Source organism: Giraffa tippelskirchi, chromosome 3 (genome assembly GCF_054371585.1).
Source record: "Giraffa tippelskirchi isolate mGirTip1 chromosome 3, T2T-mGirTip1v1.2.pri, whole genome shotgun sequence".
Taxonomy (NCBI): Eukaryota; Metazoa; Chordata; class Mammalia; order Artiodactyla; family Giraffidae; genus Giraffa; species Giraffa tippelskirchi.
In genome coordinates, this window is record NC_137277.1 from 22,374,460 (window position 1) to 22,386,722 (window position 12,263).

At 40.7% G+C, this 12,263-nt stretch overlaps 1 protein-coding gene and 1 long non-coding RNA gene across 7 annotated transcripts in view; both read left to right on the forward strand.

Annotated features, from left to right (window-relative positions):
* Positions 1 to 12,263, forward strand: part of IKZF3 (IKAROS family zinc finger 3) — a 90,660-nt gene that overhangs the window by 24,645 nt on the left and 53,752 nt on the right. The gene's annotated exons all lie outside the window — the stretch shown is intronic.
* Positions 1,853 to 5,769, forward strand: LOC145543778 (uncharacterized). The gene is made up of 2 exons (XR_014081041.1): positions 1,853 to 2,753; positions 4,839 to 5,769. It is a non-coding gene; the product is annotated as an uncharacterized LOC145543778 (long non-coding RNA).

A 12,263-nucleotide genomic window follows, 5' to 3' on the forward strand; every position in this document is an offset into this window, starting at 1 on the left:
TGTTAGTTTCTACTGTACAACAAAGTGAATCAGTTAAATATAAATATATATCCACTCTTTTAGACTCTTTTCCCATATAAGTCATTACAGAGTATTTAGTAGAGTTCCCTGTGCTAACAGTAGGTTCTTATTAGTTATCTATTTTATATATAGTAGTGTGCATATGTAAATCTCAATCTCCCAATTTATCCCTCCCCTCCTTCCCCCTCAGTAACCATAAGTTTGTTTTCTATGTTTGTGACTCTATTTCTGATTTGTAAATAAATTCATTTGTAACATTGTTTAAGATTCCATGTATAAGTGATATCATATGATTTTTGTCTTTCTATCTGACTTATTTCAGTCAGTATGACAATCTCTAGGTCCATCGATGTTGTCGCAAATGGCATTATTTCATTCCTTTTTCTGGCTGAGTAGTATTCCATTGTATAAATGCACCATATCTTCTTTATTCATTCATCTGTGATGGTCATTTAGCTTGCTTCCATGTCCTGGCTATTGTAAGTAGTGCTGCAATGAACATTAGGTTTCGTGTACCTTTACAATTTATGGTTTTCTCTGAATATATGCCCAGGAGTGAGATTGCTATATCATATGGTAGCTATATTTTTTGTTTTTTTTCAGAAACTTCCATACTTTTTTCCTTAGTGACTGTACCAATTTATATTCCCACCAATAGTGTAAGAGATATCCCTTTTTTCCACACCCTCTCTAGCATTTATTGTTTGTAGGTTTTTTGATGATGGCCATTCTGACCATCATCAGATGGTCAGTGTGAGGTGGTACATCGATGTAGTTTTGATTTGCATTTCTCTAATAATCAGTGATGTTGAGCATCTCTTCATGTGCTTTTTTGGTCATCTGTATGTCTTCTTTGGAGAAATGTCTATTTAGATCTTTAGCCCTTATTTTGATTGAATTGATTGCTTTTTTGATATTGAGCTGCATGAGCTGTTTGTACATTTTGGAGATTAATCTCTTGTTGGTCACTTTGTAAATATTTTTTCCCATTCTATTGGTTGTCTTTTCATATTTCATTTTTTTAAATAACATGTTTATTTTACTCTTTTCTGTTATTAAAGTAATACATGTTCATGATAGAAAGTTTGTCTAGGGTGTTTTCCACCAGTTCTCTAGATACCAACTGGGCATCCAACAATTCAATTCAATTCTTATGCTAATTTCTAAAATTATCACAGAACTCATCGAACTCAGTCCTACAAGACTGCCCTCACTCGTACTTCAGTTGAAAGTTCCAGGTCCCCAGGTTGCCTGCCCTTCTGTCCAACTTGACTACAAATTTAGGATTTCCCACACCACCCTCCCTTCAAGTTTGATCCTTTGCTAGAATGACTCACAGAACTTAGGAAAACACTTTACATACTATTACTGGTTTATTATAAAGAACACAACTCAGGAATAGCCAAATGGAAGAGGTACATAGGGCAAGCTATGGGGTGGGGAGTGCAAAGCTTCCATGCCCTCTCTGGGCAAACCACCCTCTCAGCAGCTTGATGTCATCACCAGACGCTCTCTGAATCTTACAGTTCAAAAGTATTATAGAGCTCAGTCTCCAGTTCCCTTCCTGGAGGTTGGTGGGTGATGCTGAAAGTTCCAGTCCTCTAATCACTTGGTGTTTCTGGTGACCAACCCATTCTTAGGCTATTTAGGGGCTGCAACCTAAGTTACCTCAGTAGCATAAACTCAGGTGTTATTGAAAGGGGCTTGTTATGAATAACAAAAGACATTCTTATGACTCAGGGAATTCCAAGGGTTTTAGGAACTTCAAATAGATGGGGCAACAATGGAAACAGTGAGAGAATTAATTTTGGGGGGCTCAAAAATCACTGCAGATGGTGACTGCGGCCATGAAATTAAAAGACGCTTGCTCCTTGAAAGAAAATTTATGACCAACCTAGACAGCGTATTAAAAAGCAGAGACATTACTTTGCCAACAAAGGTCCATCTAGTCAAAGCTATGGTTTTCCAATAGTCATGTACAGATGTGAGAGTTGGACTATAAAGAAAGCTGAGTGCCGAAGAATTGATGCTTTTGAACTGTGATGCTGGAGAAGACTCTTGAGAGTCCCTTGGACAGCTAGGAGATCCAACCAACCCATCCTAAAGGAAATCAGTCCTGAATATTTATTAGAAGGACTGATGGTGAAGCTAAAATTCCAATACTTTGGCCACCTGATGGGAAGAACTGACTCATTTGAAAAGACCCTGATGCTGGGAAACATTGAAGGCGGGAGGAGAAGGGGATGATAGAGGATGAGATGGTTGGATGACATCACCGACTCAATGGACATGAGTTTGAGTAAACTCTGGGAGTTGGTAATGGACAGGGAGGCCTGGCGTGCTGCAGTCCAGGGGTTGCAAAGAGATAGACATGACTGAGTGACTTAACTGAACTAGGAACTTCATACCAGGAACCTGGGACAAAGACCAAACGTATATTTTGTCTCTGACCACTAATCTCTTATAGCAAAAGCACCATATAAGTCAAAAGATACTGGTACATCACTAGAGTCACATTCAGTCATTAATTAGTCTAGTCCATCATCATGTCATATGAAAATGTCTTCAAGGGTGAGACCACTCAGATTTGTGTGCTTCCATTTGATCTTGTCAAGTTCCAAAGGCACAAGTAGTCTCAGCAATACATGGTTTCATCTTTTCAAGCATCTGGTATAATTGAGCTAAAGTGAAAGTTGCTCAGTTGCGTCCGACTCTTTGTGATCCCATAGTCAGTAGCCTACCAGGCTCCTCTGTCCATGGAATTCTCCAGGCTAGAATACTGGAGTGGGTTACCTTCTCCAAGGGATCTTCCCAACCCAGGGATTGAACCCAGCTCTCCCGCATTGCAGGCGGATTCTTTACCATCTGAGCCACCAGGGAAGCCCATAATTGAGCTAAAAGACAGTATTATTCCCTTGCTCTGAGCCTCTGTTGAGATTGTAATATGATATTAGATTTCCTTCATTTGCATAGCCCATTGATTCATTCCTTTACCCTGAACTACTGTTCCTCCTTCTCTCCATTTATTTATACCTAAACTTTTCCACATTTGGAAGGAACTTTAGATTTAGCAACTGTGCTGTTCTAGATTTCAGACAACATGCTAGTGTAGTAAGTGCCTCCCCTTCAGTTCATTTCTATTCATATAGGGTAGAATTACTTAGCTACATAAATACTGGTCTGTTTTTTTTTTTTTTTACCACCAGGCGATAGCTACTTTCAAGCGTTAACCTTGATTTTGTCAAATAGAAGGAAGGCACTACCTGCCCTACCAGGCCTTTAGGAATTCTGACATAAAGGTGTAAAACTATAGTTACAGTTTCTTGCCTAGGAATCATCCCTGTTTCTGGCACTTGTAGTCGCATCCCTGGTCCTATGACCACAGGGCATCAGATTGGAAAGAGAAAGTTCAAGTATATGGAGAAGAAAACAAAAAGTATATTTATCGTAGCAGTGTCCTCTCTCCTTGGAAAGAATCATATAGTCAGACCATCATCTTCCTCTCACGAAAAAATTGCAGTCATACCAGCAGCCTCTCACCACCCTCTCTTCCCCAGATCCACCAGAGAAACAGAGGAATCCATCTGGTGGGAACAACGCTGCCTTAGCTCCTTATGTTCAGTGTATTTTTTTTTAATGTTTTAATTTATCAAAATTTTTTTGTTGTGGTAAAAGTCACATAATATAAAACATACTATTTTAACCAGATTTAATTATACAGTTCAGTGGCACCAAGTGCCTTTACATTGTTGTGCAACTCTCACCATCATCCATCTCCTGAATTTTTTACCTTCCTAAATTGAGACTCTGTCCCCACTAAATACTAACTCCCTATTCCCCCTCCCCACCCTCTACCCCCCAGCCCCTTCTGTCTCCCAGTGTACTAGCGGACTCCATGAATTTGACTATTCTAGGTGTCTTGTGTAAATGGAATCAAACAGTATTTGTCTGCACCTGATGTATATTGGAATGCATTTTAAGGTCAACTTAAAACTTAATATATATCCTACAAACAGATTGTACCTTCTTTTTTTTTTTACTCTTGAAAACACGTTAACCAACACTTCATGCCTCCATCTCCCCCTGTTTTAAATAATGAGTATTTCAAATGCTTGTTCCAATTTTCTATGAAACTTATTCTGAGAAGAATCTCTCTGACTATTCGTTATTTGACATTATGAGCTGTAAAGTGTGTTTCTTTCTCTGATAAAATGTGATTTGATGATCCAAATGGGTTCAATATCTTCTATTCCAATTATTTTATAGTACTTGGACTCTTTGCATCTACCACCAGGTAAGCAAAACTCAGTAGAGAGTCAATGTCTATTCTGTCGAAACCCATTTGTAGCCCTGCTGGGGCTACTGACATTGGTTCAGTGTAATCCACTTGCCAGCTATGTGTGGGGTCTTCCCCCTGAGGAATCCCCCCATAACCATCTGCAGCCTCTGTTTCTCTTGTTGGCATACTGAACAGTTCTTGTTGGCATTTTGAGCCTCAAAGAGTGCAAAAGGAATATGTCCAGATTCAGCCCTCTGTACTACTTTGGTCCCCAAATGTCTACTCATTTCATGTACCCAGGTTGCCATCTCAAGCTAATATACCACGATATCCATGGATGACTGATCATCATCTAGTCTGGAAGGAGGTTCTTCTGTTGAATATCAACCTGTCCTACTTTAATGTACTCTCCAGTTTCCATAGTGATTTCTGCAGGGCTCTACTTCATGGGGGTCGCTAAGAGTCGGACACGACTGAGCGACTTCACTTTCACTTTTCCCTTTCATGCACTGGAGAAGGAAATGGCAACCCACTCCAGTATTCTTGCCTGGAGAATCCCAGGGACGGCGGAGCCTGGTGGGCTGCCGTCTATGGGGTCGCACAGAGTCGGACACGACTGAAGCGACTTAGCAGCAGCAGCAGCTACTCCATGTGGTCATCCCTTTAACAGGCCAGATTTCTATTGCCTTCTGCCTATCAATATGGCCAGGTCATTGACCATCACTCATGAGTCAGGTAAAAACCAAAACATAGAGGCTTTCATTATTGTTCGATTCTTCCATAACTGTTAGGAAAGCAGCATGTAATTCATCCTACCAAACTGATTTGTTTTTACCTTCTTCAATCAGAAGATTGAAGAAGGTCTTTCAAATAGGGTATTGGCCATTTACCTTGGACTGCCATCCATACATCAAGCAGACCTTTGTTGGTTAGTCAAGAGCTGTTTGGGCTTCCCAAGTGGTGCTAGTGGAATCTTATGATACAGGAGACATAAGAGACTTGGGTTCAATCCCTGGGTCTGGAACATTTCCTGGAGTAGGTACTGGCAACCCACTCCAGTATTCTTGCCTGGAAAATTCCATGAACAGAAGAGCCTGGCAGGGGCCGCAAAGAGTCAGACGCAACTGAGCAACTTAACATAAGAACTCTTTATAGGGGAAAGAGACTCACAGACATAGAGAACAAATTAATGGTTGCTGCTGGGGTTGGGGCAGGGAGACGATGCTGGGAAGGGATAGTTTAGGATGGAATGTATACTGTTCTATATTTAAAATGGATAACCAACAGGGACCTACTGTACAGCACATGGAACTCTGCTCAATGTTATGTGGCAAGTTGGATGGGAGGGGAGTTTTGGGGAGAATGGATATATGTATATGTATGACTGAGTCCTTTCACTGTCCACCTGAAACTATCACAACATTGTTAATCGGCTATACCCCAATAAAAAATAAAAAGCTTAAAAAAAAGAGCTGTTTATAGGGCACTGTCCAAGTGATGATAGAATCTGGCAGCTCCTTACACAGTTCCAAAGTCAGCCCTAGTAGAAAAGAGGCTCCCTGCTTGTATCTCCAGCTTGCATTCTCTTATAGCATAATCCTGTGTAAACCATTTCCATTTTCTTGTGGAACTCTTCTGGGCATTGCCCTCCTCATTAGAGTGTTTTTCTGACACCATCTAAGATACCATGGGTATTTCAGATATTGAGATTATTGTTTGTCCTGCAATCATTGGGGCAGTTTCAATTAATATCTGATATAAGCCTACTACTTGCCCCTCAAGTAGAAATTCTCTATTCCGTCATTGCCATAGTTGTCACTAGGAAGCACTCCCAGGTTTTTGCCATAAGCCCCAGTCTATGCTCCACATAGAACTATTGCATAGAATTTGTCCACGCCAGTGCTCCAGCTTCTCTTCTACCCTATGTGGACTTGGGCAATCTTATTCATCCTCATTTAGCATGTCCAATTAATATTACTTGAAGGATAGATTTTCATGGCTCCTTTTCTACAAAAGAGTACCCTGGTCAGACACAGCAACCATTCCCATAATACATTCAGGTAAAAGAGATGCAATCACTTAGGACATACCAGTTTTCCTCCAAACTTTCACCTTAATCCATCAACTCTTATATTCCTTTTTTTAAAAAAATTGAAGTATAGTTGATTTACAATGTTCTGTTAGTTGCTGGTATACAGCAAAGTGATTCAGGTGTACATGTTGTTGTTCAGTCGCCCAGTCATGTCCGACTCTTTGCAACCCCATGGACTGCAGCACATTAGGCCTCTCTGTCCCTCATCATCTCCCGAAGTTTGCCTAAGTTCATGTACATTGCATTGGTGATGCCATCCAGCCATCTCATCCTGACACCCTCTTCTCCTGCCCTGAATCTTTCCCAGCATCAGGGACTTTTCCAATGAGTCTGCTGTAAATCGCATCAGATGACCAAAATACTGGAGTTCCAGCTTCAGTATCCAATAAGTATTCAAAGTTGATTTCCCTTAAGATTGACTGGTTTGATCTTGCTGTCCGTGGAACTCTCAGGAGTCTTCTCCAGCACCACGGTTCGAAGGCATCAATTCTTCGGTGCTCCACCTTCTTTACGGTCCAGCTCTCACAACTGTACATGACCACTGGGAAGACCATAGCCTTAACTATATGGACCTTTGTCAGCAGAGTAATGACTGTCTAGGTTTGTCATAGCTTTCCTGTCAAGAAGCTAATGTCTTCTGATTTTATGGCCACAGTCACCATCCGCAGTGATTTTAGAGCCCAAGAAGAGGACATTTGTCACTACTTCCACCTTTTCCCCCTCTATTTGCATGAAGTAATGGGGCTGGATACCATGATCTTAGTTTTTTTAATATTTAGTTTTAAGCTGGCTCTTTCACACTCCTCCTTCATCCTCATCAAGAGGCTCTTTAGTTCCTCTTCGCTTTCTGCCATTAGAGTGGTATCATCCGCATATCTGAGGTTGTCAATGTTGCTCCCACCCATCTTGATTCCAGCTTTTAACTCATCTAGCCCAGCATTTCTCGTGAGGTGCTCAGCATATAGATTAAAAAAAAAAGGTGACAGCAGACAGCCCTGTTGTACTCCTTTCTCAATCCTGAACCAATCAGTTGTTCCATACAGGGTTCTAACTGTTGCTTCTTGACCTACACACAGGTTTCTCAGGAGACAGATAAGATGGTCTGGTATTCTGGTATTCAGTTTTGCATATATATATATATATATATAAATACATACTATTTTTCATGTTTTTTTCCATTATGATATATACAAGATATTGAATATAGTCCTCTATGACTTTGTTGTTTATCTATTTTATATATAGTAGTTTGTATCTGCTAATCCAAAATTCCTAATTTACTTCTCCCTCAGCTCCTTTCCCCTTTGGTAACCTATAAGTTTGTTTTCTATGAGTCTGTTTCCATTTCATAAATAAGTTCATTTGTGTCACATGTTAGATTCCACGTGTAAGTCATATCATATGATATTTGTCTTTTCCTGTCTGACTTACTTCACTTAGTATGACAGTCTCTAGGTCCATCAATGTTACCTCAAATGGCATTGTTTCATTTTGTTTTATGTCTGAGGCTGGTGACTCAGTGGTTAAAGAATCTGCCTGCTCTTGCAGGAGATGTGGGTTTGATTCCTGGGTGGGGAGGATTCCTGGAGAAGGAAATGGCAACCCACTACAGTGTTCTTGCCTGGGAAATCCCAGGGACAGAGGAGTCTGGCAGGCTACAGTCCATAAGATTGTAGAAGAGTTGGACACGGCTTAGCAACTACACAATAATAACAAGTATTCCCTTGTGTATATGTACCACATCTTCTTTATCCATTCATCAATCGGTGGATATTTAGGTTGCTTCGGTCTCTTAGCTGTTGTAGATAGTGCTGCAGTGAACACTGGCGTGCGTGTATCTTTTTGAACTGTAGTTTTGTCTGTATATATGCCCAGGAGTGGGACTGGATCATAGGGATCATATGACAGCTCTATTTTTAGTTTTTTGAGGAACCTCCTTACTGTTTTCCATAGTAACTGCACCAATTTACATTCCCACCAACAGTGTTGGAGGGTTCTCTTTTCTCCACACCCTCCCCAGCATTTATTATTTTCATTAAGACTTTTTCATTAAAGGCCATTCTGATCAGTGTAAGGTGGAACTTCATTGTAATTTTGATTTGCATTTCTCTAATAATTAGTGATTTTGAACATCTTATCATGTGCCTGTTGGCCTGTTGACATGTATGTTTTCTCTGGAGAAATGTCTATTTAGGTCTTCATCCCGATTTTTTAAATTACAACTCTAAGTTAGCCCCCTCCACAGGGGTTAATTTTACAATATTAGGTAAGGGAGATGTTTCCCAATCAGACATAATATCCATTCTTATAAAACATTCAGGTGAAGGAGGCACAATTTCTCCAAATAAAACCTGTTTAAAACATCCCAATTTTCATCCAAACCACTGCCTTAATCCTATCAACCCTTACATTTCTATATTCTCTCAATCTAATGAAAGCCCTCTTTAGGGCTTCACTAACAAGTTCAGGTACTATAGTGCTTGAGGTACCCATGCCATGGAGTTCCAGAAACTTTTCTTCTCCTCTCTTATGACTGGCAGAAGACTTTGGGTCCCTAAGTGACAGGTTGAGCTGGGGACCCTGGTTCTTTTGTTATGACAGAGATTAATCTGCCTGACTGTTGCCCTAGATGATTTCAGATCAGATTTCTCACTGCAATCTTTACCTTCTGATTTTTACACTGGAGTGAATAGAGTAGACTTTGTTGTCGTTTAGTCATTGAGTCATGTCTGACTCTTTGGGGCCCTTTAAAGTAGGGGAACTAGCAGGGGGTCCCTTTGGTCCACCCAGCCTTCCATAATGCTATTTTATGACCTTTATTTTAACTCTTTTGATGTCCATTTTATTTTTCCAGTTTCTTTATAACTATCTAAAGATTTTCATTCTGCTGAGTGTCTTGACTCTCCTCCTTTCCTTTTCTTCTTTATTTTGGCCCTATCAATGTTTCCTTTATTAATCTTACTTCTCAATAACCATTTACAATTTTCTACCTTGCTGGGACAAGTCCCTTGACTCTCCCTCTACCTCTCCTCATTTTCTTGTTAATTAACCTAATGTTTTTATTAGCATCTGAAAGACAAGAGAGGAAGCTGAGACAGCAGATTCAATAAGCCTGAGAGACTGTTGCTGAATTTTGAAGCAATAATATTAAATGGGACGCCCATGCAAAAGAGGTCCCCTGTTTTGTGTTTTCTTAGATTCTATATTTGTCTTTTTGGCATCTATTCATCACAAGGCCTATTATATTAACTATATTTTCTTATTTTCTGTATTTTTGATGTTGTGATGTTTTGGAGCCTTTCAGATCCAGGGAAAGACTGACTTTCCAGGGATAACCAGTACTTGTTGTTGTTGAGTCGCTAAGTCGTGTCCGACTCTTTGCGACCCCATGGACTGCAGCCCGCCAGGCTTCCCCATCCTTCACTATCTCCCAGAGTTGCTCAAATTCAAGTCTATTGAGTCAGTGATGCTGTATAATCATCTCATCTTCTGCTGCCCCCTTCTCCTCCTGCCCTCAATCTTTCCCAACATCAGGGTCTTTTCCAGTGAGTCAGCTCTTCGCATCAGGTGGCCAAGTGTTGAAACTTCAGTTTCAGCATTAGTCCTTCCAGTGAGTATTCAGGGCTGATTTCCTTTAGAATTGACTGGTTTGATCTCCTTGCAGTCCAAGGGACTCTCATGAGCCTTCTCCAGCACCACAATTTGAAAGCATCAATTCTTCAGCGTTCAGCCTTCTTTATGGTTCATCTCTCACATCTGTACACGATTACTGGAAAAACCATAGCTTTGACTATATGGATCTTTGTCAGCAAAGAGATGGCTCTACTTTCTAGTATGCTGTCTAGGTTTGTCATAGCTTTCCTTCCAAGGAGCAAGCATCTTTTAATTTCATGGCTGCAATCACAATCTACAATGATTTTGGAGCCCAAGAAAATAAAATCTGTCACTGCTTCCACCTTTTCCCCTTCTATTTCCATGAAGTGATGGGACAATATGCCTTCATCCTAGTTTTTTGAATGTTGAGTTTTAAGCCAACTTTTTCCGCTCTCCTCTTTCACCCTCATTGAGAAGCTCTCTAGTTCCTCTTCACTTTCAGCCATTGGAGTGGTATCATCTGCATATCTGAGGTTGTTGATAATTCTCTCAGCAATCTTGATTTAGCTTGTGCTTCATCCAGCCTGGCATTTCGCATTATGTACTCTGCATATAAGTTAAATAAGCAAGATGACAGTATACAGCCTTGTCATACTCCTTTCCCAGTTTTGAACCAGTCAGTTCTTCCATGTCTGATTCTGACTGTTGCTTCTTGACTTGCATACAGGTTTCTCAGGAGACAGGTGAGGTGGTCTGGTATTCCCATCTCTTTAAGAATTTTCCACAGTTTGTTGTGATCCTCACTGTTAGAGGATTTAGTGTAGTCAATGAAGCAAAAGTAGATGTTTTTCTGTAATTCTCTTGCTTTTTCTATGATCCAACAAATGTTGGCAATATGATCTCTGGTTCCTCTGCCTTTTCTAAATCCAGCTTGTACATCTGGAACTTCTCGGTTCATGAAGCCTAGCTTGAAGGATTTTGAGAATAACCTTGCTAGCATATGAAATGAGTGCAACTGTATGGTAGTTTGAACATTTTTTAGCATTGCTCTTCTTTGGGACTGGAATGAAAATTGACCTTTCTCAGTCCTGTGGCCACTGCTGAGTTTTCCAAATTTGCTGACATATTGACTGTAGCACTTTAAGAGCATCATCTTTTAGGATTTGAAATAGCTCAGCTGGAGCTCCTAAGGCCCACTTGACTTCACACTCCAGAATGTCTGCGTCTAGGTGAGTGATCACACCATCATGGTTATCCGAGTCATTAAGACATTTTTTTTGTATAACTTTTCTGTGTATTCTTGCCACCTCTTCTTAATCTCTTCTGCTTCTGTTAGAGATAGCAAAGGACTTGACCAGGAGCATGCTTTTCATATACAAACCAACCAAATCCTGAGTCTGACCCCGCAACTACTATCTCCTTATCTAAATCTCATGAACTCAACCTATATTTCCCTTGCCTGAAATCAATCCAGGGCCAAGTACCAGACAACTAGAGACCACTTGTCACAAAGCCTGCTATAATTATTCAAACCAACCAGTCCTTAACTGTTTATCCTGCCTGCTTGCCTTTTCTCAGAAAGTCCAATGAAGGCTCTTAGCCTAGGATTTTCCTTGCTCTTTTCTGCATTCTGACTGGCACTGGCACTTTCCCCTGTGGCCCTGTTTGTTATGTGGTGACCCCTTCTATGGATCATGTGAGCGTAATAAACTTCTTCCTTTCAGGCCTCATTCTCATCTCCTTCTGTGGCTGCAGTAACTTTACCATGCTATATATAACATGTGCATGCTTATGAGGTAGGAGATAGATGGACTCCAGGTTAGACAACTGGCCTCCTGTTTGCATTTCATGGGGCAGGAAGAAGTGGGCTTCTTCTTACAATAGGCTAGATACTTACAATTAGCCTCCTGTTTGCATTCCTGAAACAAGAGATAGGTGGGCTCTAGTCAAGGCATTTACAATCAGCCTCCTGTTTGCCCTCCAAAATGCAAGTAACAGAAGAAACAGGGTAAATAGCCAGTCTTTGTCTCTTGTAAAAACCTTAAGATAATAGTCATGGCAAGGACAAATGGGCAAAACTCCGTTTGGGTGAGAGTAAAGGATCTCAGCCCCCGCCCCCCCTCCCCACACACACACTTTGGGACAACAGAGACACTACACATGTGCAGAAAGGCTCCTTGGGGTCAAAAATCAGGGGTTAATGCCAGGCCATAATGAGTCTTACTTTTCCAAGAAGCCTTCACTTCAAGATTCATCTTGGCTAAGGGTGCTTGCACA